The following is a 27983-nucleotide window of genomic DNA, read 5'->3' as shown; positions in this document are numbered from 1 at the left end:
CTTGCAGAGTGTGGAGTTACAAGCCAGAGACTGTTACCCCTGCTTACTTCTTCACCTTATCGCGTATTGAAGAATCTCCTCTCTTCTTCCTCTAAGCTTTGTGTGCAACAAACTGTTTAGCCTAATAAACATGAGAATACCCGACAATTTGTCTCGTTTGCTGTACTGTTTATTTCATTTATTCTGCAACGCCAGACGGTCCCATAACAGGGGCGGTGACGGTGCAATTAAAGCAGTATTTGGTAACTTAGAAGGTAGCGTACATATGTGGAGAAATGCTGTATAAATGTTGGGTCCCCTTGCAGGCCGGTCCATTACAGGGTTCTATGCTCTAACCCATGCCACCGCCACAAAGTGTGCCTATGCAAGCTCCGCCAACGCGACCCTCCGCCTCTTGAGGTCCTTCCGCGGCGCGTTCAAATTCTCCGGTTTCGGCCCTTGCATCCGGACTAGCTTCCGCGGTAGTTGCCATGGTCTCTGAAAAAGTTGAAATGAAAAGCGATTGAAACAGCGGTGGGCAATGCGACAAGCAAATGTTTTCGCTTAAGTGCACCGCTGGGCGCTAGTTCGTCATTGCACACTGACTCATTAGAAGGGCATCGTGGATGCGATGGTTAATTATACAGCTACTCATGGATTTCTATGAGTCTAAAATTTTTGGCAGTCTAATCAAGTAAAAGTGAACTATTTCTTATTTGAAGTTATGTAGAACACCTAAGTGGTACAATACTAGTTTTTCTATCTATTCTACCTTCATGATGCTCTCTACGTGAGTGGGAGCTTCATGATGCGGGCGCCGTTGACTCAGCTCGTCATGGCGCGCTCACTCGTATGGGTCCAGAAGCAATTGTAAGATTCAATGAGTGACATGGGCGCGCTACTCCTGTCGTTGCGTCTTATACCGAGGAATGTAAATTAGCCCTAGATATCCCTATCTTTGTGGATGAGTCAGAGAGTAATGTTTAGTGAGAAAGGCTCAGTGCATCTTGTTGCTTTAAGAATACCGAGCTATGCTTTCATGGTTAGGATCTACGTGTCGCACGGATCAGTTCGGGAGGCTTCGTTCAAATGTGCGTCGGAAAATGAAAACGCAGAATTGGGCCATATGTATTTATCTACAAAGAATAGGTTTCGGCTAAAGAAGGTAAAAAAGAGCTTTTGAAGATAAATATAATGTCTTCCGCATGCAGGTGCTTACCTGACATCAAAAAGCCAAAAATTGCCAGACCGACGAGAACAGCCCTGAAATGCATAACTGTTTGGAACAGTGCCCCTGAAAGGTAGAAGCGAAATATTTTCTTCGTACCGCTTAAATCAGCCTTTCAAAAAGGCGTTTTGTTCTCTCTTCAATGGCGCATACTCTTCTTTGCACACACAATCAAAAGTCTTTAATTTTTCATTTTAACAAGAAGGTGTCTAATATGCATGCATGCCTTCCCGCTGATTCAGCTTTCAAATGCAGGACAAATACAATCACAAGAAAACTAGTAATTACCGATTTGCTCACTTTGTTAGGTAAACATGGGTGTAACACGCGTTCCTTGCAACTTCGTGGAAGGAAAGATGAATCATATTTTTTTTTATATGGGTACAGGCGCACGTCTGTTCGGAAATAATATTATTGTTACTACTGTAAGGTGACAAATTTACGACGACCTTCAAGATCTCTAAACATCATTTGCTGAGGTGATAAATAGATCTATGCTTTTAATTAAGACCATCACGACTCAAGTGTCCCCTTCAAATTTTATGCTTGGGGGTCTCGCATTGTGAAACGTGCATAAGACGCAACTTGAGAAATTTGCAGCAACACAAATAATTCGGTTTAATCTGCACCGCACCAATTTCTCGCATCGGCTTACAGAATCAAAAGAGTAATTTGTTCATTTGTTGCCTTATTCACGATGTTGGAAGCCTGAAGAAAGTAAAGTTTAAAAAAAATTATGTGCCCCTAGCAGCGACACAGCAAGGCCGGCCAGTGTTACTAAATCCTGCAGAAGCAAAGCAATGTTTCAAATCAGCTGCTGATAGCACCCGCATATAGAAGACATAGTGATGAACAAATATATAGATTCTTACGTGATAATTGCTGCTAATTATCACCTACAGGTTTGAGATACTTAAAAGGCCTATTCGGCCTTTTTCTGAAATGGAACCGAAAGCATTTTCAAATGCGCGCATGCTATGTAACACAACCTCCTTTCAAGTGGTTAATTTAGGTTATAACTCATGGAGAATATGTTATTCGTCAATGGAACAATACTTTTTGCTGTACCGCCTGCTTCGGGTCTTGAAAAGTCTATAAGTTTCATAATTACTCACTTTTCTTCGAAACAGACGACTTTGCACCGAAGGAAAGGCAAACTTTATGCGGTGAGAGTAATGGTAGGAGGTAGGATACGGCTCCTCTTATATTGTTCGAACTCGGCTAACACGTGCCGACGATTGGAACATTTCATTTCTCGGTATGTGGGGTCACTGCCTCCACTGTGCTATATAGAGCAACAAGAAAATAAATCTTTATGACAGGTAAGGTCACATCAGGGGAAAAATAAGTGTGTCTGAGTATAAAAATTGTACCTGACAAAAATGTAATTAGGGGCTGAGCTGTACATAGGCAGAAGGTACGAACAGCATCTACCCAGCCCAAACGCCAGAAAAGCAACAAAGTGGGATTTAAGTGGGGGACCGATTTATGTGGAGAGTCACGGGTGCTCAAATATTTCTGAAAGAGAGCGGGAAAAATTTGTACAGACTGAATGATGTTTCAATTTAGCTTTACCTCGACCTGCTCAAAATATAACGAACCAGATATGAGCGAAACGTAAATCGTGCACATATTTGCTTGTAGACGTAATTGAAATTGCTGAGCCATGATTTCACGTTTTTCTGGAACGATGCGTGTAGACCTATTGTCAACAATTTTAGAACACCGATAATTTTTATGTAGGTATAGACAGAGTTTTGATTTCTACATCTCATATTTTTCTCAAACTTTAGAACTGTAGCGAGCTGTCTGAGAAATGCAGAGCTCATAATTTGCCGGCATTTCTGTAGAAACCCTACTTCTCAGCACTACTCTCACCCCTCTGACTCCGTTGTGTATTGGTACTCAATGGGTCTACGCTTTTAATTCGTGTGTAATTAGAACCTTGTACCGAGGTTGTAACGCAACAAATTCTTTCAAGACAAACGGCCGTTATGAATACGCATACATCCAAGCGTGGCTGCGTTTGCCAATATTCTGTTCAATACTCTGGCATGAAACCAGGGACGTAGGGGAAAGTAGCGCTTCACCCGAAAATTCACGAAAACAAGAACTTGCGGTTGCCAAGTTCGTTGCCTTTCCAAAGTACTGACACCCACCTATGTGGAGCACACTTCACATAGCTGGATATATATTCTTGGCAATACACAACTTTGAAAGGAATAAAAGAATCGCGTATTTTGTTGAAGTCCTTGCGAAAAATGAATTCAGAATGCTTGACCCCGTTGAAAGAATTTTTGTGATGCTTAGTCACATTTATGTAAAAATTGCGTTTAACTGAGGCAGCTGAATTTACCAGCTTCCTAAAACAGAGCCTGATTCTAAAGCAGAGCTTTGGGCAGATTAAATCAAATAATGGCTTAAAGAGCACAGAGACAATGACGAAAGAAGACTACACCGAAGAAGCGTTCTCCTAAAGGGAGTTTTGTTGAAACAAACCTTACTAATATGGTTTTTAAACTGGGGAAATGTAAATGACGAAAACAGACAGCGAACAGTGAAACAATAACAACCTAGTCATCATGCACCGCATACCTAAATCTTACAAGACCGTTGGTCACGTCGACTCATGTGTAAGAGATTAGAAGCGCGCCTTTGAAAGATAAATAGTTGTCTGTGTCATGACTCATGCCAACGTCATAGTTAGTGTGGATATGGAGAGGCTGCATACTTCAAGAGTTAGCTGACTTTATATTTGGCCAGGGTCAGGGGGGTAGAAAAGATCAGTGCAATCGCCTTTTCACCATTGAACAAGCAAATCGGATATTGCATCATTGAAACGGCAGTGATCGTACTCTTTCAGCTTAACATTTGGCACCTTTAATCTGCTCTCTATACGGGACTGTGAAGGAAGGTTTCTGGTGCTTAAAACGGGTCACACAAACCAGATAATATGCTTATTTCATCTCCCCGCATTTTGTTTTTTGCAGATATTGCTTTTTCCTCTGAATTTCTCTATACGAGGCCGTCTTATTGAAACCGAGAGGTCCGGATCAACGTTAAACGTGTATGGCGCAAACAGCAGTCTCTTTTTTACTTTTTCGTTTCCTGGGTAGGTTAACCGATGGATTAGAATTAAGCAACTTGAGCCCACACGCTGTCATTAATTTTTATACCATTACTGTCAACTGTGGCCTTTTAACATAGCAATGCACTGCTTTTATTAAGAGGTTTGCAGGACCTGACTTGCACATTTGAGCTTAGCTTAACTCAACTCGGGGAGTATCATGTTCACCCCTGGTACGCTTCTTGGTCTAGTCCTCAGACTGGAAATTGAAGTTCCCTATCTTTCATATAGACTTCGCAATGTTTCTTTCTATGCTTCTGATGTCTTCAAACATTGAAGTAATGAAGACGGCGGCGTGCCGCTTACGCCTTCTCGCTGCTAAGGACTGCCTACAGCTTTTCTGCGTGTCAGACAGAGGTAACGTACTCTCCGCTTAAGGGAATCAACAGTGTGACACCATCATCTGTGGTTAACGGCTGGTAGACGCATTTGCAGTTCTGACCTTTTATTGCACGCTATTACCCACACGTGCCGAACTAAAATTTTCCTTTTTTGTTCAGTTTGCTCGCAGTCGTTACCCGTGCGTGCAGCGCAATTACGTCCAACTATGCAGAAAATAAATATTTCACAATGCTAGCTTGACATGCAAGAACAGGCTGTTCGTGATATATGAAACTTAATTAAAATGAAACGCTTGACTGCTTGCGCGTATATAAAACAATGTTCTAGACAACTGTTTTTTATGAAACGAGAAGCATATGAGCAAAGAGTTAATTTGCAGCAGTCTCTGACTCATGGTGTATCTCTAGGAAAGATATAGGATCTGCGTAAAAGTCATTCTGTTTTACGGTGTCCTGTAATATAACAACAGCTGACGTAACAAGAGGGTAACAGAACGGTATACCCCGGATTGCTAAGGAGAAGGAAAGAGAGAATGCTTATCTAAGTAAAGGAACGGCCCCGGATCTGATTCACGAATACGAAATAACTGGAAGGACATGAACTAGTTGAATATTAATAAGCTGTGCCGCTGCTGTCAAAATTAACTATGCAACAAGTTTTGTGTCTAAATCATATTGTGGAGAACTTACTGCGACCCTCAAGCTTTATTCTGTGTAAGTATAAGAGAAAATATCTGCCAAACCTTTCGAGACATTTTTGGAGTTCAGTGATGCGCAGAAGTTCCACTATACGTCTGAGAAGCAAAAAAATGGCAGTGGCACAACAAGCCAAAAAAGCAAAATACATTGGAGAAGACCTCAATACTCAGATCTCGGATCGCCCGGTCATCATCCCCACATCGACGGTCTCCTTCAGGGGCTGTTGGGCAAAGCCCAGTATCGACGCCCTGCGGGGCCTTGGCCTGACGAATCACGATTTTACCATCATGACTCTACGCTGCCTCCAGGGGGGGGAGGGGGGGGGGGGGGCTGCAGGCCTTCCGATGACAGCGCTTAACAGTGCGTGAAGTGGTGCTGTAGGAGTCCGCGGCCTTAATCGCTCCCCGCGAAAGCGGACAACTGGTAATACCGCCCAAAATACAGTATTCATGCGTCCAACTCCTGTTGCCAAAGGAGTTGGAGCCGAAAAAAATAGCTAAATCCCTCGTCATCTAATCGGTGCCGAGCATGAATGGATTAACGAGATTCCCACTGCCCCGTCGAATTAATAGCTCACGAAATCAGAACACAAAAGATAATGAAAAGAACTCACCACTACACAATCACGGTGGGGGGGGGGGGGGGGGCACTAAAACTTTTTGTTAGCATTTCAGAATCCCACTGGACCTCGAATTCTCCACCCCATCTACCCCCGGACACACCTGACCAAAAGACCAGGAATATCAAGATCAGAAGATTACATCAGAACTTCAATTAGAACTGATAACAAAATTCACCTGTTAGATCAGACCGAGAAGAAAGCTTGTCAACACCTTATCCGTCATATTGTAACTACCGACATAATCATCTATTCTGTTAACCAATCATTATGCGTAATACAAAAGGAAAATAAATCCGCGGTTTCCCTGGCTCGTTCTCGTGGCGGCGGTGGAGCTGGATAGTAGAACTTTTTTCTTTTTATCTTTTTTTTCTTTTTTCTTTTTTTTCTGCATACAAAATTCTTAATTGGAGCAATCCCTCATCATTTCTCTCACATTGGGTTAAGCCTGTTATACGTAGTGGCACAGGCAGGAGCTTATTGGTTTACGTTTTTTTTTTATGGCAGCTCCACCATACTTTTTGTCCCTATCTACTATCTAGCGAAACCACAGCCAAGGGAACCGGCTTGGCAAAATCAGCGGGGAAAGAAGACCCTGTTGAGCTTGACTCTAGTCTGACTCTGTGAAGAGACATGAGTGGTGTAGCATAAGTGGGAGGTCGCTGGACACGGCCTCGCTTCGGCGGTGTCCTCGTGGCCGTCAGTGAAATACCACTACTCTCATCGTTTCTTTACTTACTCGGTGGAGCAGAAAGCGGACCTTTGTGTTGTCCACGCTTCTAGAGCCAAGTGTGGGGGCCTCCGTGAACCTTCGGGTTTTGCGGAAGGACTGCACGATCTGTTCCCAGGACAGTGTCAGGCGGGGACTTCGATTGGGGTTGTACATCTGTCAAACGGTAACGCAGATGTCCTAAGGCGAGCTCAGCGAGGACAGAATCCTCGCGTAGAACAAAAGGTCAAATGCTTACTTGATCTATGCTTACCGGGAGACGTGCATGGTTTTCAGAATTTGCCGCGGCGATAGCCGTGCCAGGGAGAATTTTTTTTTTTCAATCTCCACTCGAATCAGAAACCACACTCCCTACTGAGCACAGCGTCCTCAATGACGCGCCCCCGGAGCTTAAGCGTCGCGAATTTTTCGCCCTCCAGAGCTTAAGCGTCACTAATTCCCCCCCCCCCCCCCCCCTACCCGGACCTAAAGCGCCGCAAAATTGCCCGTTTCCTCAGAGTCAGTTTGGCGGACTTGAGGTGCATTCGATCCGGCAGACGCGGTAGATTTGTTCGGACTTTCAATTTTCCGCCCCCCGGAGCTTAAGCGCCGCAAAATTGCACGTTTCATCAGAGCCAGGTTGGCGGACTTGGGGTGCATTCGCCCAGGCAGACGCGGTAGATTTTTTCGGACTTTGAAAACGGAGCACACGGGCAAGTTTGGGCATTTTTTACAGCCGCACCCTGTTTCGGAGGCTTACGAATTTTACATCAGCGGATGGGCCTCGGAGCAGTGAATGTTTTGGTGCCGCATACGTCTCTTTCCTTTTGCCCTATCGGACGATAGAACAAGCGACAAGTGTTCGCCCCGGTGTCGTTTCGGAATTTTTCGCGGCCGTCTCAGGTGCCAAGTCTAGACCGTTCTGTCAGATGTCTTCCGCTTTCCGTAAAACTCTTGATTTATAACGCACTTTTCCTTCGCAGGCAGCACCTAGAAGCTCCGAGTTATTTCCAAGCAGAAAAACTTGTCCTTCCGCATGATTTTCTGGCACGTGTAAACGGTAAAGAAAAAGGCTATGAGTTCGCGTACGGGCATGTCCTTGTGTGAAAGGCTTCAGGTGAGACCGCCAGCCATTCGCATCCGAGATGACAATGACCTGAGTAAAATGGGGTGACTGCACTGCTGTATCACTCTTGGTGCAAACTGTTCACGGAATGCCATCCGTAACATGAGACTGTGTTTATCAAGATTCTAGTTCTCTCGATGTTCTAAAATGGGCCGCAAAAGCCCGGTCCACATTTTTCTTTTATCCCGCAAACGTGCGTAGCTTAATGAATAAGGATGAGGAGGTCAACCTTTTTTTATCTTCTTTAAACCGCAGTTTTGACGTATTGGCATTCAGTGAAACATGGTATGCACAAACTGCCGACATCGTCCACTTCGAAGGATACAGGTGCGAAACAATGTCTAGGAAAAATAAGAAAGGCGGTGGAGTTGCACTGCATGTTAAAACTAATCTTTCATATCAGTACAGTTTTTCAAGTCTGCACATTTTATCAATACAAGCGGTTTTGTGTTCGGTGTTGGTTATCGGCCCCCGTGTGCAAGAACTTTGTCCTTTTTTGTTAACATACTAGATACGCTGTCTTCTGATAAGAAGCCAATTATAATTATGGCCGATTTTACCATAACATGTGTTGGAACAATCAGCGGCAACAAGTAACTTTCTCGACATCATTTCTTTATATGGTTTCTCTAACATTGTTATTGTGCCTACACGTGTTACTTGTGGTCGATTGAGACCATAATTGATTTATGCTTGACTAATTGCGACGAACAGGATCCATGTGTTTTGTTAAGTGATTTTAGTGACCACCTGCCAACGTTTTGTTTGTTTCAAGATGGCATGTACAAATCACTCCACCTCGGTTCAGCCTATAACACAAGAAACAATATGAGCACTTGGTCTCCAATGTAAGCTTGAACGACTGTCTTTGCGAAATTGACCCTGATCTGGTACGCAGTAGTATGCTCGCCGAAAAATAATAATAGAGGTGCGCTTTTACTGTAGCAATCTTAACCAAGGGCAAAAAAGCGCGAAAAACGTCTGCTTTTGTAAAGAGCATAAAAGCCCGAAGCCATCTGTTTGGCATATTTAGAAAAACGACCGATCTGTCAATTCTAGAACAGTATAAATAAGTTAGGAATAAATTAGGTTCGGACATAAATAAATCTCGAATTCATCACTGCAGTGGAAGGTTTTCACAAATTCACTACGATCCGCAGAAAACCTGGCGTACTGTAAATGAAATTCTACACAATACCGCAAACAGAAATCCCGGTTGAAACGTAAATAGGGGCGGGGCTACTAAGAGGCGAAGCTCTCGCCAATGTAACGAACAAACACTTTTAAACATTTGGTAAGTTTGATGGGTCTGACTCACGGAGATTTTGGCGCCAGCTTTATTTCAATTCAATTCATTCCAGGTTTCGCTATTGTTTGCTTATCTGGGGAGTCACTGGGAAAACTAATCTTGAAAGCCCTTTTTTATTGCAAAAGAAATCTAGTCGCTTTGTTGAAAATTTTTCAAGATATGACTCCACATATTCCTACTTCAGCGAGAAGCGAATACTACTACGAGCGACCGTCTCAGGTGGCATTCTTGGAACTCATAGCCAATCGACCACAATTTTGTTTCTAAATTCACGAACGATATTAGTTTAGACGCGCAAATATACAGAAACCAAAAAACACAACAAACTATGGCATGCAGTATTTGAACTGGCACATACCAAACCCATCTCGATTTAATTCATCTCTCTCTGTCTTTGGTTTTCGTAAGCGAGCGAAAAGTTATTTCCTGGGAAATGAACTATAGTTCTTTTTTTTCATTTTTCTGCTTATATCTTTCGCACATTTGTTTTATTTTCTAGGTACATTGTTAGTTTCTATACATACGTTGGATCTGTGTCAGCTCTTGCAATGTTCTGTTCTGTGAATTTTTGCTTGTTTTTTTCCTAGGTACGCATTCAGTTGTTATAGTTATGTTTGATTTGTCTTCTGTTGCACTGTCCTTTTCTGTGATTTTTTTAGAGGTGTTTTCTGAGTAATGAGAATAGAATGAATGTTTATACTTGAAATTTGTGCTGCACACACATTTATATTGTGATAATTACAACGTTTATGTATGTATATACAAGTGCTCCTTGCTGTTGCGTTCGAGTGGTGCACAGGGCCCAGTGAGGCGGATTGATTTTCGCCGTTTGCCCTTTGCAGTAAGGCACTGTGTTGTCTTAATTTCTTGAATAAAAGAAACGAAAATCTAAAAAAAAACGCGTTGCCCCCTACACTACTCCAGCTCCGGAGACGGTGTGTTTCTCGCAAGCGACCTAATTATGGTCAACAAATGTTAAGCCACGAGTTGCCGAAGTCACTTAATGACCTTACTCAAAGTTACATCGATGTGCTCACTTGTTTTTTTGAGAAACCTGCTTGAGATATTTTTGTACGCATCAATGTCTTTCTGTAATAAGCTGTGTAGGCGTTTTTTTCTTTCTTTTCCGTTTTATTTTTTCTTTTACTGTTGCAATTGTATCTTTCTCGGTTTCTTGTTTTGCCTTTGTTTTAACTGTGGGCCTTTTATAAGCCTTCACTTCCGCCCTGCTGCAGCCTCTGTAACGGCACTTTGTCCAGTCAAGCTGCCCTTGAGCAGCTTTTTCCCTTTGTATCCCTCACAACAATTGTATCCCCTTCTTTGTGGGAATATATTCGAACTCAAACTCGTCCGTCTGCTTCTTTTCTAGCCAAAGATAGAGGCGTTTAGGCGGCCTCGCCTGGGGCAGACGCGATAGAGTTTTCAAGTTTTCGCCGCTCTCCCGGAAATTGGAGGCGCAAATTGGAGCCGCACTGCTGCTCTTCAGTGAAAAAATGTCTGCGGGTTTTGGGCCGCCGATCTCTACGTTGACGATTACGTTTTCGCATCATGCACGGCTTAACAATATAAGTACCGTTGTCAAACTTGCTACGATAGAAAAGTTACCATAATACGCAAGCTCTGTGTGCAATTTCATCGCAAATGAGCCAGCTGTTGAGGCGGGGAAACTTTTGAAAGCCTTCACGATAAAAACGCACAATACTGTATAGGGGGGCATACCGCCGCGGCAGACGCGGTGGCGTAGAGTGCGCGCTTCGTCGGCAAAGTCCGAAACGCGCCTCTCGATGCCCTGGAGGCGCATTTGTGCATTTGGCGACCTCCGCCCATGGCATATTCACGAGTTCGCGCACGATTCGTGCGACGCTTCCCCGAAATCGCCTAGAGTACGGCGTTTAGCGCGGAGGCAATGTTCACGAGGTCGGCTCGTGTGGGGTGCCGCGATGCCGCGCCCTGGCGCGCGCACGATTTGGGCAGGTCCCGCGGCGGAACCGCGGTACTAATAGCGCGGCCGATAGCGCGACGGCTAAGTCCACGAGATCGGCTCGCGCGGGGCGCCGCGATGCCGCCGATGGGTGCCGCACGATTCGCGCCAAATTTACGGCGAAATCGGCACGAGTACGGCCATTTACTAACCTACGGAGGTCTGGGTACTTATCGCTGCGACTATATGAGGGTCCTAGTGGCGCTGTCGATGGCGCGCGCGCGCCGTACGGCTTTTCATATGCGGCCTCGTGCCCAGCGTGTCCCCGTCCCGTGGACCCCACGGCATTCGTCTGCAGCCTCATCCGCGTCTGCGATAGGGGCTGGTTGTCGGACGACGCTTTTCCCACGTGTTGCGAAGTGTGTTCCGTGCTACCCGGAGTTGATTCCGTGCGACTGCGCCGAAGACACGGGCGTGTCCTGTCGTCTGGCGGCTTGGCCGTCTTGGCTACGCCGCAAGCGCCGTCCAGTGCCTGAGCGCCACGGCACTAGCGGCCGCATGCGCACTGGTGGGCGCGTTACAAATGCTTTGCCTAAGGGCGCGTGCTCTCTTGCCGCGCGGTGATAACCAGGCCTTCGAGTCGGATACCGCAGCGAGTTCGAACGACGCACGGGCAGCGAGAGCTGCCGCGAAAAAGATGCGCGTCGCGCGCCGAGGGGTGAGAGAGGCCCCGATCTACCGCGACAGGGCTCCCTTGAAGAGCGACAAGGGTTTGCCTATGCATCTACCTGGTTGATCCTACCAGTAATAATATGCTTGTCTCAAAGATTAATCCATGCATGTCTAAGTACATGCCGAAATAAGGCGAAACCGCGAATGGCTCATTAAATCAGGTATGGTTCCTTAGATGGTTTCTTTCTACTTGGACACTTGTGGCAATTCTAGAGCTAATACATGCATTGAGCCTGAAGGCCTTTGGCTGACGGGCGCTTTTATCAGACCAAGACCCATCGGGTTCTGCTCGTACTCTGTGATGACTCTGGATAACTTTGTGTAGATCGCATGGCCATGAGCCGGCGACGTTTCTTTCAAGTGTCTGCCTTATCAACTTTTGATGGTAGATTACTTGCCTACCATGGTTGTTACGGGTAACGGAGAATCAGGGTTCGATTCCGGAGAGGGAGCCTGAGAAACGGCTACCACATCCAAGGAAGGCAGCAGGCGCGCAAATTACCCACTCTCGGCACGGGGAGGTAGTGACGAAAAATAACAATACGGGACTCTTTTGAGGCCCCGTAATTGAATGAGTACACTCTAAATCCTTTAACGAGGATCAATTGGAGGGCAAGTCTGGTGCCAGCAACCGCGGTAATTCGAGCTCAAATAGCGTATACTGCTGCGGTTAGAAAGCTCGTAGTTGGATCTGTTCCAGACGAGTAGTGCATCTAACCGATGCGACGGCTCGGGCTAAACATCATGCCGGTGCTCTCTTGGTGCCCTTCAATGGTGCGTCTCGAGGTGGCCTGCGCTTTTACTTTAAAAAAATTAGTGCTCAACGCAGGTGAGTCGCCTGAATAAACTTGCATTGAATAATAGAACAAGACCCCGTTTCTGTTCTGTTGGTTTTTGGAATACGGGGTAATTATTAAGAGGGACAGACGGGGGCATTCATATTCCCTCGCTATAGGTGAAATTCTTGGACCGTCGCAAGACGTACTACTGCGAAAGCATTTGCCAAGAATGTTTCCTTTGATCAAGAATGAAAGTCAGAGGTTCGAAGGCGATCAGATACCGCCCTAATTCTGACCATAAACGATGCCAACCAGCGATCCGCCTGAGTTACTCAAATGACTCGGCGGGCAGCGTCCGGGAAACCAAAGTATTGAGTTCCGGAAGAAGTATAGTTTCAAAGCTGAAACTTAAAGGAATTGACGGAAGCGCACCACCCGAAGTGGAGCCTGCGGCTTATTTTGACTCAACACGGGAAATCTTAACCGGCCTGGACACTGGGAGGATTGACAGATTCAGAGCTCTTTCTTGATTCGGAGGATGGTGGTGCATTGCTGTTCTTAGGTGAACCGATTTGTCTGGTTAATTCCAATAACGAAAGAGGCTCTAGCCCATTAAATAGGTGCGGGGTTCCTAACACCTTAAAACCTTCTTAGAGGGACAAGCGGCTCCTAGCCGCACGAAACAGACCAATAACAAGTCTGTGATGCTCTTAGATGTCCGGGGCCGCACGCGCGCTACACTGAAAGAAGCAGCGCGTCTTTATCCCTGTCTGAAAAGACTGGGTAACCCGTGGAACTTCTTTCGTGATTGGTATTGGGGCTTGCAATTGTTCCCCTTGAACGAGAAATTCTCAGTAAGTGCGAGCCATAAGCTCGCGTTGATTGCGTTCCTGCCCTTTGTACACACCGCTGGTCGCTACTACCGATTGAATGACTTAGTGAGGTCTTCGGTCCGATGTCCGGCGCAACATACCGATGTCCGGCGCGGCATTTCGGTTGCGCCGGTCTGTTGGAAAGATGACCAAACTTGATCATTTAGAGGAAGTAAAAGTCGCAACAAGGTTTCTGTAGGTGAACCTGCAGAAGGATCATTAATGGATTGTGCTTGTCACACCCGGCGCCGCCCCCGCTTATAAGCGGGGGAAGGCCTTAACCGCGGAGTTGCGAGATTCTCATACCGCTTCTCTGCACAAATTGTTACGCCCAGCGGAGGTACGTCACAAAGGGAATGTCAGACGTACTGCTTCCGTGGGATCAAACGGCGTACCGCACCACTGTGGTGGGCTTTCGGTCTTCGACACTCTTGTCGGAGAGACTCGAACGAAGCCGGTAGGCTGGCCGAGAGAAAGGCCGACCCGCTGCCAAGGGAACGGCGGCGGCGACAGCGAAGTACGAAAGGAACCGCAGCTCACGGGCTCTCGTTAGAGTTGCGACCGAGTCGGTAGGCTGGCCGAGGGAAAGGCCGGCCCGCCGCCAAGGGAACGGCGGTGGCTGCAGCGGAGTACGAGAGGAAACGCGGCTCGCTGGCTCTTGAGACTCGTGACGGAGTCCGTAGGCTGGCCGAGGGAAAGGCTTGCCCACCGCCAAGGGAACGGTGGCGGCTGCTTCGGAGGACGAGAGGAAACGCGACTCGCCGGCTCCGGAAAAGTAACTCTTCTGAACAACTCGCACGCAGCGGGACGCGTGTGGCCTGGTACTTATAAGGAACTGCCGCCGCATGAGGTCTCGCAGTGTGGGCACGATGTCTGAAGCCGTGCCGGCGGGCCGAAAGGAGGCACCGGGAAGGAAGGGACGAGAGGTTATAATCCCGCACTTTGAACGCACCTGCGGCAGCGGGGTTCTCCTGCTGCTTCGTCCTTCCCAGCCTTCGAGTAGTCTGTCGGCGCGATACCGAAACGCCGTCCATGGCACTGTGGCCGGTGGACTTCTGTTGCGGGAGTAGTCTGAGGAACGCCTGTTTGGCGGCTGTCCAAGTACGTGCTGAGTAGCCATGGCTAGGCGGTGCCTGCCTCTCAAGCGAAGCAATGATGTGGCGAAATGGTCGGATAGGGCGCAGCACGAGGGCGCACCCGTGCGGGCGGACTCGAGAGGCATTTCTGAGCGAAGGATGAACCCTTGCCCAAAGAGGGCGCAGCGGTGGGCGGCAAAGAACCGTCCACACAGAGCTACCGCTGCCTGGGAGTCCGTGGGTGATGGGTGACGTCGCTGCAAACATAACGGCAGAACGAACGTGCGTGGGGAAACGGCGCAAAAGCTCTGTTATGACCACATGATGACGAGTTACCGGTGTGCTTCCTGGTGAACCGATAGTCATCGGACCCGTGCGAACGCTTAAAGAAAACGGGCTGAACAGCCAACCGTGAACAGCAAAAATGGCACCAGCGAAGACCGGAATTTGAGAGCGCCGTGCACGTTTGCCTTAGGGTTGCCAAATGCCTCGTCGTCTCTTAGCGACGCGCAAGCCATTGTCGCACACAAGCTTCGAGAGACCTTGCTTGCCTCGGCTTTGAGGCACGCGCCGCATGCCGAACGGATGGCTGCTGGAATGTGGAATTGTCGGACGAAACTGCAGTCGGATAGGCCAGGGGAGGACAAGCCCGGTGCCTAAAATACTGGTTGTACTGTGCGGAATTGAGAAAACAGAATGCACGATTCTAAGCGGTGAATCACGCGGTTCTCAGGTTGATGAAGAACGCAGCCAGCTGCGAGACTTGGTCTGAATTACAGGACACACTGAACACTGATTCTTCGAACGCACATTGCGCCCTTCAGTCTTCCCTTGGGTTCGTCTGCCTGAGGGTCCGATCATATATCAAGAGAGACGCCGGCACCCGGGGATGGCGCGGCCAGCGACTCGTTTTGACCGTGTCGGCAAAGAGGACGGCTCTGTATGAAACGCCGAAGATCCCTCGAAAGACTTTGCGAAAGAGGAGGAGGAGAGTGGGTCGAAACCTTCAGCCGCGCTCCAAGCGGACGAGTCGGGTCGCCCTGGGCAGACGACGTAACGCGGGCTGGTGGCTGCTAGCCGTAGAGCGTCTGGCCTCCGAAGGGGACCGCCGCAGGAAGGGATTACCTGCAGGGAAAGCGCGGTCCCGACAGGAGACGAGGCCGGTTGGACGGGCGGCAATGCGTTGCCCGCTGGCCCTTGAAAATCTGAATGAGGGAGTCTGATTTTCGTGCCGGATCGTACCCATATCCTCAGGAGGTCTCCAAGGTGAACAGCGTTTTGTCTCTAAACCAATTTAGGTAAGGGAAGTCGGCAAAACGGATCCGTAATCTTGGGAAAAGGATTGGCTCTGAGGGCGGAGCCGGTCGGGCTGGGGTCCAGAAGCAGGAATGGCACTGCACCGGGACTGGGCGAGGCTCGCCGCCGTCAAAAGCGGTGCGGCCGAGCCCGGACCAGCGTCGGGACCTTCCTGTGGAAAGCCACAGCTGTGCTTGTTCCGTGGGCTTCGTGCCCGAGGTTCTTGCTTCGGCCAGCAGAAAACAGCCAACTCAGAACTGGCACGGACCGGGGGAATCCGGCTTGTTTAATTAAAGCAAAGCAATGTGATTTCTTCCCAGTGCTCTTAATGTCAAAGTAAAAAAATTCATAAAAATCGCGGGTACACGGTGGGAGTAACTATGCCTCTATTAGCTCATCAATGCCGGGATATATGTAGCGAGAGCTGTAGTTTTCGGCTGGTTATGCATGTTGTCAAGTTTGTTGTTGGGACTAAAATGTTAAGCATTGGAGAAGAATTCGGGGAGACACATTGTTCATTTATTCAATTGTTTTGACAGAGATAAACACTGCCCGATGATCAGTAAAGTAACACGCAGTTGTCTCAAAGCTGCCTCCACAGTATTGAGACTGGTTGCTTTCTCTCAGATACACAAGGTGGACCTTCCGGTTCAGGATCCGGTGTACCCAGGTTCGCTAAGGCGCCCGTGCGCTGTGCGATGTCAATGCACGTTAAAGATCCTTAGGTGGTCGAAATTATTCCGGAGCCCTCTACTACGGCACCTCTTTCTTCCTTTCTTCTCTCAGTCCCTCCTTTATCACGCCGGTGCACTTTGATGCGCACAGCGCAACGGTAGGTGTGATCCATGCGACGCCTGTCGTGGAGACGACACCGCAGACCGCGGCCGTTAGGTTAAATTGCTTTTTCGGGAAAGGACATGGGGCAGTATCTGTCTCACATATCGGCGGACACCTGAACAAGGGAAGGGATAAAGGAAGGACTCCGGAAGAAAGAGCGGCGAGGGCGCCGATGAATCGCGCGGCGCACCCACTCCTCCTCCCCGGTTGCCATGGTAACGGCGCATGCGCGCAACTGGCTTCTCGCGTGTACCGCGAAATGCTCGACTGGTAGCGTAGTGTAGCTCCCGCTACAAAAACGTTGGTTGGTTAATTTCTGACAAAATGAGTAGGTTCACTTTTTTAATTCCACTTAATGATTCATCTCTCAAATGGAGGCCGTATATTAATGCCTGCTTCTTGACAGCGATCCCCTAGAGAACGGAAACGGGGGGGGGGGGGGGGGGCTAATGTTAACGCGGGAAATTAAATTCTGAGTATGGAAAACAATTCAAAACAAAATGATACGCCTAAACATAGGAAACAGAAATACCACAAAATAGGTTAAGAAACAAACCACACTAAAAGAGAACTATCTGAAATGAAGATAGCATGCTCCCTCGTTTTAGAAGAGTAGTCAGGCTGCCCTTTCCGCTTCTTATGTTATATGAATATTCATAAGAATCCAGAGTATGATACGTCTGCATTTCACCGCCATCAATATGCAACATCCACGGCGGGAATTCAATCTGGTGACCTTGGGATGTGCAGCCGAACGCGAAAGCAATGGCGATCTGTATGGGTTGTTGATATGAACACGCCCGCTGCGGTCGAGAGTTCTTCATTTCAAGAAAAGGGGTTAGGTACCTGCACGGTAGGCATTTTGATGCCATTTGATAGCTAATTGTGATAGGTAAGATTTAGCGTCTACTGAGCACTTCTTGAAGTGAACGAAAAGTAAATTCTTGTCGCTTTGCCTTGAAGATTATAGCCGACTTTTTTCTAAAAAGAATCGATGTCTATATTGGAATTATTCAGAGTTTAAGAAAAATTGTTCAGAATGAATCTGGGATAGTATTGATAATTTTTCCGTGATTTGTATGACACTCGTGGTAAACAATATTCTCGACAGACCTGCCGAAGAGATAAACGCGATAGCTTTCTTGAAAAACTGTTTGCAATGGTATTTCATGAACAGACAAGAAATGAAGGAAACAACTCTAAATACGTGAACCTTAAAGAAATGCACCTTAATGAGCTCCACTCGTTTCCAGGTCACCTCTCGCTTGAAACTTATCTGTGAAGATGATGCGTTTTCTCTTAGGTTTGACCATTTTCTTTCTTCATCTGTCAGGTGAGCCCTGGAGTAGTAGTAGTAGTAGTAGTAGTAGTAGTATTTATTTGGCCATGTAATAGAATATACCCTCGAGGTGAGGCTAAAGGAGGAAGACGAGGCAATGAACAAAAAGCACACACACACTTTCAAATAAGCAAAAGTTATCACAGTTAAAATAGCGAACACTGATCAACGATGCAAGAGAGAGTGAACAACAATTGGCAGTAAACACAACATGCACATTCGGCTAGAAAAAGAAACAACGCACAAGACTAAGTATAGAGAGTGAGCTGAAATTTATACAGGAGGAAAAGAATCAAGTTTTTTCTTAAACCCAGATGCACTATTGCTATCCACAGAGATTTTTACAAGGCTGATGGGTATTATACAATGTTACAATTTGGTTATCTATAGTTTCTTTCCCATAGTTTGTTCTAGGTCTTGCAGTGGATAGGGCAACCGCACGTAAACCACGCGTAACAGTTCTTGAATTATAAACATTTAGTAGAGAACTAAAATTCTGCTTTACTTTATAAAAAATCTGAACAGCCAAACTCAAATTGTAGGAATGAAAGAAATTGCGAATATGAAATGTTTCGAAAGATTTTCTTCGACAGCTGGGCTTGAACATAATGAACGTAGAGACCTTTTCTTAGGTGAAAACAATTTATACGAATCGGTTTTGTTTCAGTTTCCCCACGCCGGGTTGCAGTATACAAGGTCGGAATGAACAAGGGAAAGTATAATTGTTTTCTAACCTGTAGTTGAAGCAGATGACTAATACGATAGATAACACAAATAGACCTGGTCATTTTTAGTATAAAGCAGTTTACATGGTGTGTCCACCCCATATCACTGCGAAAATACGCACCTTGAAACCGGCAACTATGAACTTTCTCGATGTTCATGTCATTAAAAGCTAATTGGACGTGATGATCTAATGGTTTGTTTTTTTTGGATGGAAGAGCATAAACTTTGTTTTGTTGACGTTTAAGTCAAGTTGGTTAACAGAGAGTCAAATAGCTAACTAGTTAAGCCAGGCATTACATTGCTGTTCAAGTTCATGAAGATTGGAGCCAGAAAAAAAAGACATAAGTATCCTCAGCATACATCATAATAGTAGAATTTAATGGAATGTTGACAATGTCATTGTTGTATAAAATAAAAGTTGTCCCGGAATTGAACCCTGAGGGACACTGAAATTTAGCGTACCAAAAGTAGATTTTGCATCGTGAATTTTAGTATACTGGATTTGTACAGTTAGGTAACTCTCCAAAAGTGCGTTTGCAACTCAACGGATACCTTAAGTCGCTGATTTATAGAGCAGTATTGTATGCTTCACACAACCGAAGGCTTTGCAGAAATAAAAAAAAAATTCCAACAGAAAAAGCATATTCTTAAGATTAATAATTATAAGTTTTTAATACCTAACAGAGTTGATTGGGTTGATTTACCGGCGTGAAAACCATACTGTTGGGGACAGATTAGGTGCTTAGTTTGTAAGAAGTTATTTATCCGCCTTAAGAGTACACGCTCAGCTAATGTTGAAAACAGAGGCAATACAGAAATAGGACGATAATTGGTCGGGTCATTTTTGTTGCCACCTTTCAATAGCACGGCAACATGTGCGACTTTTAATTTGCTAGGGATTACACCAGAGACCAGAATTCTATTGCAAATATGCGTAAAGGGAACAAGGGAACACATGAACTCTCATTTGACAGCCTTCCTCATCACAGCTCCCTTAGCGGATTGCATCGTTCCGGAAACACACTTGATTCGCGAGCCATAGCAATTTCTTAACCACTTCTCTTACTGAATATTCACAGTCTGCCCTTTAAAAAATTTATTTTAAATTCCATTTTAAATATTTTATTTTATATTCTATTTTAAATATTTTAAACAAATGGCCTATGCTAGTGCACACGGTATTACAGCGCTGCTGGTGACGATGCTGTATACTCATTTGGATAATTCTGCTACAAACGCTCGTGAACTGAAAATATCTTGGTTGTCGCCAAAGTTTAATACCTCGTGAGCTAAGAAGCACGGCTAAAAATTTTGGCTCTGTTTCGAATTGAGATTGACTGCACTTCGCCACGTAATTTTTAGCAAGTGTCTTTTTTTTTAGTGAACTGTATTACCAAATAGCATTGTTAAAGGGCTCTTCGGCGTAGCCGCGTAAGTCACGCAAGAAAAGTTGCACACAGCACAGAGTGCCACTAATAATTTTTCCTGTGTTGCAGTGTCTAAGAACCCACTGGAAATGCATCACCAACGGGCATATAACACAACCGTTCGAAAACCATAAGAGCCACTTGCGAGCTTCGACGATCATCAGGGTTTCAATGACTGCGGCTCTTCTGGTGTGTCTCGGGCACTGCACTGTTGGTTCCAAGTAAGAGGCACAACCTTTTCTCCCGCTTCAGGCGATCAGCGAGCGCTTGGATTCTTTCCATCATTGAAGTTGGGACGTATAGACCAGATATTTGTGGAAAGCAAAACGCAGTTTGCAGCGCCATGACATTGGGCAGCGCTTGGGCGTTAACATTCACTGGCGTCGCCTTCAGAAGTCACTCCGGCTCCTGCAGGAGGTGAGCCAGATGATTGCGGGCCAGCCGAGGAATTCCAGCATAGTAAAGCAGTAACCAACGGAGCCAAGCCCGCATCGGAGAAGGCTGCAAGGCCTCCCTGCGCTGGTAAAAAAGACAGACTTAGGTCACTCGTGAGGTGTCAATAAGCTCCTCGGATTGCAATGCGTTTTCGATACCAACCCTCTCGCAAGGGACGACTGATGAAGGTTCGGGTACCGCCGGTGGTCCCTGTTGGCGCCATGGGCAGCAATCCTCAGGCACTGCGAGTGAAAATGAACTTGCTTAATGATACAGTGGTGTCCTTTTTGCCTTCTTTAAAGTTAAGCATTTCACGAGCAATCATTCAGACGAGGAGAAAATGGCAACCCTAATATGCTACTGGAATGACAAGTGGTGAAAGAAATTTTCGGTTCACTCAACTTTTATACACGAGCGATTATGAATGAAAATACAATTCAGCTTGCGATTACTATTTGCAAATACTTCTGCATGGCAGCAAAGAGGATGTGCTCTGTTCTTGGTGAAATCTTGATTTAGAGAAGGTTCTACAGGAGCTAGTTTATAGCGCTCGCTTGATGAAATGCTGGTTACGCTTACAATGCAAGACAATGCAAATAAGATACGTATTCTAATCATTTTTATTGTAAGCTTTATTTCCAAGAAGTCTTCTAGTGATGCCTATAGTTGCTGTGAACTGACCGTCTTCCTTGCAGGGAAGGCACGCCTTATGTCTGTCGTGAGGTGAATAACGCCTCGCTTTATACATCACCACAATTGGTGCGTAGATTGCACCGTATAGTCAGAACTGTCTGGTGAATGGGATAAAGTTTGGCGCTCTCTAGCTAACTTTCTTGTCGTCTCTACTGCTCCCCAACATTTACTTACAAGGGTAGACGTACGAGCATGTTGGTCGTTCTTGCTTCTTAAAACAGCACAAAAGAGACGGGCGCCGACAGAGGAGACAAACTAAGGATTGTCTAAAAAAATAGAAAAAATTACGTCGCAGGTTGAACATGAGACATCTAATGCAATGAATTGAAAACAGCAATAAGGATCACTTAGATTTAATCTTTTCCGCAAAGACTCACAAGCCAGATTGCTGTTCGCGTATTTTAATATTCAAAATGAATCATGGCAGAGATCGATAGCAACGTTTTCGCAAGAGACACTGGCCCTTCGACGTATTAACGGTCCTTTCGTGGAAAAATTATGTCGAGGTCATCGAATTTTTGAATTCCTGTTCCAGAAAACGGCTCACTCTCCACTGACATCAAACACATATTCCCTGCCTAAACGTAAGTTGTTGGAATGCATTAAGGAATGCATTGGTGAACTTGGAGCGGTGGCTTTTGAGAATTTCTTAAGGAAAGCCAGGCTTTTCTGCTTTTCTTCCGTCAAGAAAGCGTTTCTTCCCTGTGAACATAGTGCCGCAGTACTTCACGTAATTACTCTGGAGATGTGTGCACTGCGGTAGCCCGAACGCTTACGCGGCTTCATTCGGTGCTTGCGTCAGAATTTCAAATGCGAGCACAAAAATACTTCATATATTTTACTAGCAAGGTTTAATACATCATAATCCTTTAAATTCTTCGAAATCTAAAACCTCTTCGGTTGTCTTGAAAACGTTTGCTGTGGCATCTGCAGAAAACATTCACCTTTCAGCAAACTTTATCATCTGCGTGACGTTGCAATTGTTAGTGAGAACCCAACTCATATAAGCGCAATTTGCGCCCCTCAGACGCACGTAACAAAAGCCAGCTACCTGTTAATTTCCCCACTTGTCACTCACCTGAACAGTGTTGGTTGTCGGTATGTCTCCTTTTTTTACGGTTTTAAATCGACCTCCACACTGCAAGCGCATCCATGTCCCCATAGCGGTGCATCAGCCCAAAGCGATTCAAGTGACCGAGATCACCCCCAAGAAAACGTTTCAGCAGCAGGAATCGCTTTAGTTTCTTTGGAATATGTAGCTGTGTGCTCAGAAACGTCAACTGTATGAGCCGCTCCCCGCATGCAGCTGTACGCATCCGTTCAAATGACGTTTTGCGGTGGCTGCAGAGTTGCCGCAGAATGATGCTCAAATATAGGACCGATTTCGGTAGTCTCGCTGGACACCACTGCTATGTTTAGTCCATGGTGGCCATTCTGCCGTTGGCCCGTTATAAGTGATAAATATGTGAGTTGCTATAGAGGGCGGCAAACGCAGTTAAACAATAGACGCTGCCCTGCTCTTTGAAATGCCAGCAAAGGTGCAACCTTTCGGCGCCGCCAGATTCGTAGGACTTGGCATCGAGAGTTCTTGCATCTCTTATTTTGGTCTCCTGAAGGTCACTGCTGAAAAACACGGACGCCTGGGACCGTTCATAATAAGCCAAATAGACTATGTGTATACATTTTAAAGCGGCTGATAGCAGCTGGAATGAAACTGTTGGTCACGTAGCTACAAACTGTTCGCCTAGCACCGCTCTGACAGTCTAATTATCGATAGCATGTGGCTTTAATGCGATAGCCTTAAGGAGCTCGGATCCGGCTTCGCGGTCGGCATCTCTAACCGTGAGCAAAAATGCACGAGAAATTTGCGGAGTAGCAGCCTATGAGGGAGATGGACCACCTTGGCCACATGACTTTCTGGCGTCATAACAACGTACCCATCGAATTGTGAGTAAACTGCCCACCGTGGTAAGTCGCAGTTTAATTATTGTTTGTTCGCTGGGGAAGAGCAAACTTCGTCGCACAAGTGCCACCGGTGGCAGCACCTGCGATCCCAGGGCAGTGGCGCATCGCTTGACGACTGCACCGCTGCACCACTCCGCCAGGAGGGGTGGGAACGCTCCCAGGGATCTATGAATGCAAAGTAAAAAATGACCAGTTCTTTACTTTACTTTTGTCCAGCAATTGTGGATAAATGGTTTTTTGAGCGGGAACCATTTATTAACCAAATTTGTTTTCGTATAATTTAAGATTTCACTATACAATCGATATATCCGCACATCACCCGCCAGTAGCCTTATATTTTTTTTTTCTATTGACGTATTTCCTATCGTCAAAAACGTCTCCACCAATGGAAACACTTTTGAAGAAAGACTTTTTACATGCGAAAATAATGGATGGTTACCTTCAATATTTCCATAAAAGTTTCTTACAATAATTCAATTTTCAAAATTTTTGCCTGCAAAAACTGAAAATGTACGGCAACTGACCCATTACGCTATCGCGCCATACTGTTAAAGGTGCACTGAAGAGGAATCTGAACTCGTCTTTTTAGTGTGGGAACTCAATCTACTCGCTCCGAGTGTTCTTAGATACTTCGAATCATTGACCTGTGCGGCCAATTTCTCTAATTTAAATCGGATTAAACGTCCCGGCTTCCGCCTTTTCTTGAACTGAACGCTGAAAGCAGGAGGAGTCAGCCAACGTGTGGAGTGCCTCTCATCCAGTCCCCTAGCGGCTTGCCGCTCTGCCATCGGCGGAGTGAAACGTAAATCAGAGTCCACGCCTATTTTTACTTCCGTGGGCATAATTTGTGGCTATGTTGTCTCCGACTGAAACTATTTACTCAAAGATCTTCACTGATGAGTTCAAAAAAAAGGCGGAAGCCTGGACGTTTAATCGAATTCAAATTAGAGAAATAGATCAAAGAGGACAATAAATCGAAGTTTCTTAGAATGCTCGGAACGTGTAGATCGAGTTCCCGTGCTAAAAAGATGAGTACAGGTTCCTCTTGAGTGCACCTTTAAGGCGGAGCATCACTGCCCGCTCCAATTTATTGTGAAGTATAGGTTTCTAAAGTATAGCTGGAATAAGAATCTGAGATGTGAAACTACTATTAATTTCAAGACAGCAGGGAATAAAAAGAGATTTCACTGAAACTTATACTGCGCATCTGCATTCTGGTAAGCCAGATTGCTGTAAAGCGAAGGACAAACAATCTTACAAGTACCGCTGCCACGGAAAAATGTTAGCTCAGTGACGTCACCGGAGCAACAAAAATCGCACCGTACGGCTGGCGCAGAGCCGTGCTCCGCGAGGAGGCCTGGCACTTTTGTTATCGGCATGTTCACAACCACAGCCCCGAGGGTTGCTCTCTGCTGCTCCGGTGACACGTCACAGCGCTAATATTTTTTTTTATTTTGCAACTGCACTTCCTCTCTCGGCAGAGTGTTTTCCCGCAGTCTTTCACGAATAATCTTACGTCGTGAAGCAGCAGACTACCTTAAATGAAGCACCCAGAGTTAGCCTCCAAATTTGAAAATAGTTCGAACACATTTTGGCAAAACAACCTATCTTATAGTTGTGTATAGCCATATGATGAAGCAAGAAATAATTATGCGCGCTGAATGAAAATCGCCAGTTCAGAGTAAAAAATTGTATGCTACATGCAGTCAGCACAATGCTTTAGCTGTCTCTTTGATAAAACAAAAATTGAATGAGGCAATCTCAACTCTGTCAAGCATGGTGCTTAGGAATATTAGGTAACGAGGCAAAATATGTTCGCAAAGTGTGTATCTGTCCTTCCTTGGAATGTTTGCGCAGGCTAGAGCATCAAAATAATTACTTGCATATATCAAAGTGATCTTGCTCGTTATTATGACGATTTTTATTTCTAAGGCAACGTAAATTCGCATTAGCATAAAGCCTTCGCCCACATATCTCCAAATAGGTCTGTTGCCCCCATCTCCGGCTACTACCTCGGCAAGTTGCCTTCGGTGACTGTTGCCACCAGAGTCCCAACAGCACCTACGGCGATCTGCTCCTGGAGGAATCCACTGCTTTACCCTAACTCGCCGTGGGCTACCTGATCTTTTTATTTCATCCTTTGCCCATGTGCATGTTTGATAAATTCAATCAACGCCGGTGGGAAAATGGGCAGGGGGGGTGCTCAAACGCAGCTGTCACTAGCCTTCACCTGTCGCAATTATTAGCTTGGCGACGTTAATCTACCACAGAGGTACCATACTCTGGATTCTTATAAATATTCTGATAGCATAAGAAGTGGAAAGGGCAGCCTGACTACTCTTCAAAAGGAGGGTGCATGTTCTCTTCATTTTAGATAGTTGTCTTTTAGTGTGGTTTGTTTTCGAACCAAATTTGCGGTCTTTCTGCTTCTTATATTTAGGCATATTATGTTGTTTTGAAATACTTTCCATGCTCTGAATTTAATTTGCCGCGCTTACGTTAGCCCCCAAGTTTCCGTTCTCTAGGGGACCGCTGTAAAGAAGCAGGCATTAATATATGACCTCCATTTGAGAGATGAATCATAAACTGGAATTAAGAAACTGAACATACTCAATCTGCCAAAAATTAGCCAACCAACGTTTTTTTTTTCTTCTTATACGTATAGTGGAACTTCTGCGGATCACTGAAGTACAAAAATGCCTCGAAAGGTTTGGCAGTTAATTCTCTTAACTTTGCACAGAATAAAGCTTGAGGGACACAGTAAGTTCTCCACAATATGAATTATACATAGATCTTCTTGCATAGTTAATTATGGCAGCAGCGGTACTGCTTATTACTATTCAACTGGTTCATATTCGTCCGGTTATTTCGTATTCGTGAATCAGATCCGGGGCCGTTCCTTCACTTAGATAAGCATTCTCTCCTTCCTTCTCATTAGCAATCTGGGCTATAGCGTTCTAGTACCTTCTTGTTACGTCGGCTGTTGTTATCACTCAGGACACCGTAAAACAGAATGACTTTTATGCAGATCCCATCTTTCATAGAGATAAACCATGAGTTAGAGACTGCTCCAAATTACCTCTCCTCAACCACTTGCTTATATGCTCCTCGTTTCATAAAAAACAGTTGTCTAGTATTTTGTTTTATATAGGCGCAAGCATTCAAGCATTTCATATTAATTAAATTTCATATATCACGAACAGCCTGTTCTTGCATGTCAGGACAGCATTGTGAAATATTTATTTTCTGAATAGTTGGGCGTAATTGCGCTGCACGGATGGATAGCGACTCCGCGCAGACTGCAAAATAAAAAAAAATTTAATTTGGCACGTGTGGTTAATAGCGTGGAATAAAAGGTGAGAACTGCAGATGCGTCTACCAGCCCTTAACCACAGACGACGGTGTCGCATTGTTCATTCCCTTACGCAGAGAGTACGTTACCTCTGTTCGAAACGCAAAAAAGCTGTAGGCATTCCGTAGCAGCCAGAAGGCGTAAGCTGCACGCCGTTGTTTTCATTAGTTCAATGCTTGAACGGAGCAGAAACACAGGAAGAAGCAATGCGAAGTCTATATGAAAGACAGGGTACTTCAATTTCCAGTTTGAGGACTACACCAAGAAGTGCACCAGGGGTGATCATGATACTCCCCGAGTTCAGTCAAGCTAATCTCAAATGTGCAAGTCAGGTCCCGCAAAAAAGGCATTGCATTGCTATGTTAAAAGGCCACAATTGACAGTCATAGTGTAAAAAAAATGACAGCATGTTGGCTCAAGTTGCTTAAGCCTAATTCATCGGTTACCCAACGCAGTAAAGAAATAAAAAGTAAAAAAGAGACTGCTGTTTGCGCCACACACATTTAACGTTGATATGGACCTCTCGGCTTCAATAAGACGGCCTAGTATCTGAGCAATTGAGAGGAAAAAGCAAAGTCAGCAAAAAAGAAGTGTTTTGGGAGGCGAAATAAACATGTTATCTGGTTTGTGTGACCCGTTTTAAGCACCAGAAACCTTCCTTCACAGTCGCGTAAAGAGAGCAGATTAAAGGTGCCAAATGTTAATCTGAAAGAGTATGATCACTGCCGTTTCAATGATGCAATATCTGATTTGCTTGTTCATTGGTGAAAAGGAGATTGCACTGCTCCTTTTCTACCACCGTGACCCTGGCCAAATATAAAGTCAGCTAATTCGTGAAGTATACAGCCTCTCCATATCCACACAATGACGTTGGCATGAGTCACGACACAGGCAACTATTTATCTTTCAAAGGCGTGCTGCTAATCTCTTCAGCATGAGTCGACGTGACCAACGGTCTTGTAAGCTTTAGGTGTGCGGTGCATGATGACTAGGTTGTTATTGTTTCTCTGTTCGCTGTCAGTTTTCGTCATTTCCCGAGTTTGGAAAACATATTAGTGAGGCTTGTTTGAACAAAACGCCCTTTTAAGAGAACGCTTCTGCGGTGCAGTCTTTCTTTCGTCACTGTCTCTGCACTCTTTAAGCTTTTACTTGATTTATTTTGCCCAAAGCTCTACTTTATAATAAGGCTCTGTTTTAGGGAGCTGGTAAATTCAAATGCCTCAGTTAAACCCATTTTTTCATAAACGTGACTAAACATAACAAAAATTCTTTCAACGGGGTTTAGCATTCTGAATTCACTTTTCGCAACGACTTCAACAAAGTTGTGTATATCCAACACTATATATCCAGCTATGTGAAGTGTGCTCCACAAATGTTTGGTGTCATTCCTTCGGAT

General features: G+C 45.4%; 1 long non-coding RNA gene, 1 other non-coding gene and 2 pseudogenes across 3 annotated transcripts in view; 3 read left to right on the top strand and 1 right to left on the bottom strand.

Moving 5' to 3' along the window:
- Nucleotides 1-27983, top strand: part of LOC144120107 (3-oxoacyl-[acyl-carrier-protein] reductase FabG-like) — a 173781-nt pseudogene that overhangs the window by 96455 nt on the left and 49343 nt on the right. The window lies entirely within an intron of this gene.
- LOC144121833 (uncharacterized) lies at nt 148-2460 on the bottom strand. Its single transcript, XR_013312713.1, has 3 exons — nt 2323-2460; nt 1199-1273; nt 148-477 (listed from the first exon to the last, which is right to left on the bottom strand). It is a non-coding gene; the product is annotated as an uncharacterized LOC144121833 (long non-coding RNA).
- On the top strand, nt 11844-13663 carry LOC144122308 (small subunit ribosomal RNA; annotated as a pseudogene).
- On the top strand, nt 15220-15372 carry LOC144122333 (5.8S ribosomal RNA). Its single transcript, XR_013312909.1, has one exon. It is a non-coding gene; the product is annotated as a 5.8S ribosomal RNA (ribosomal RNA).

The sequence above is a fragment of the Amblyomma americanum genome, chromosome 2, assembly GCF_052857255.1.
Source record: "Amblyomma americanum isolate KBUSLIRL-KWMA chromosome 2, ASM5285725v1, whole genome shotgun sequence".
Taxonomy (NCBI): domain Eukaryota; kingdom Metazoa; phylum Arthropoda; class Arachnida; order Ixodida; family Ixodidae; genus Amblyomma; species Amblyomma americanum.
Note: the sequence above shows the minus strand (reverse complement) of the source record. Positions and strands in the feature narration are given on the sequence as shown.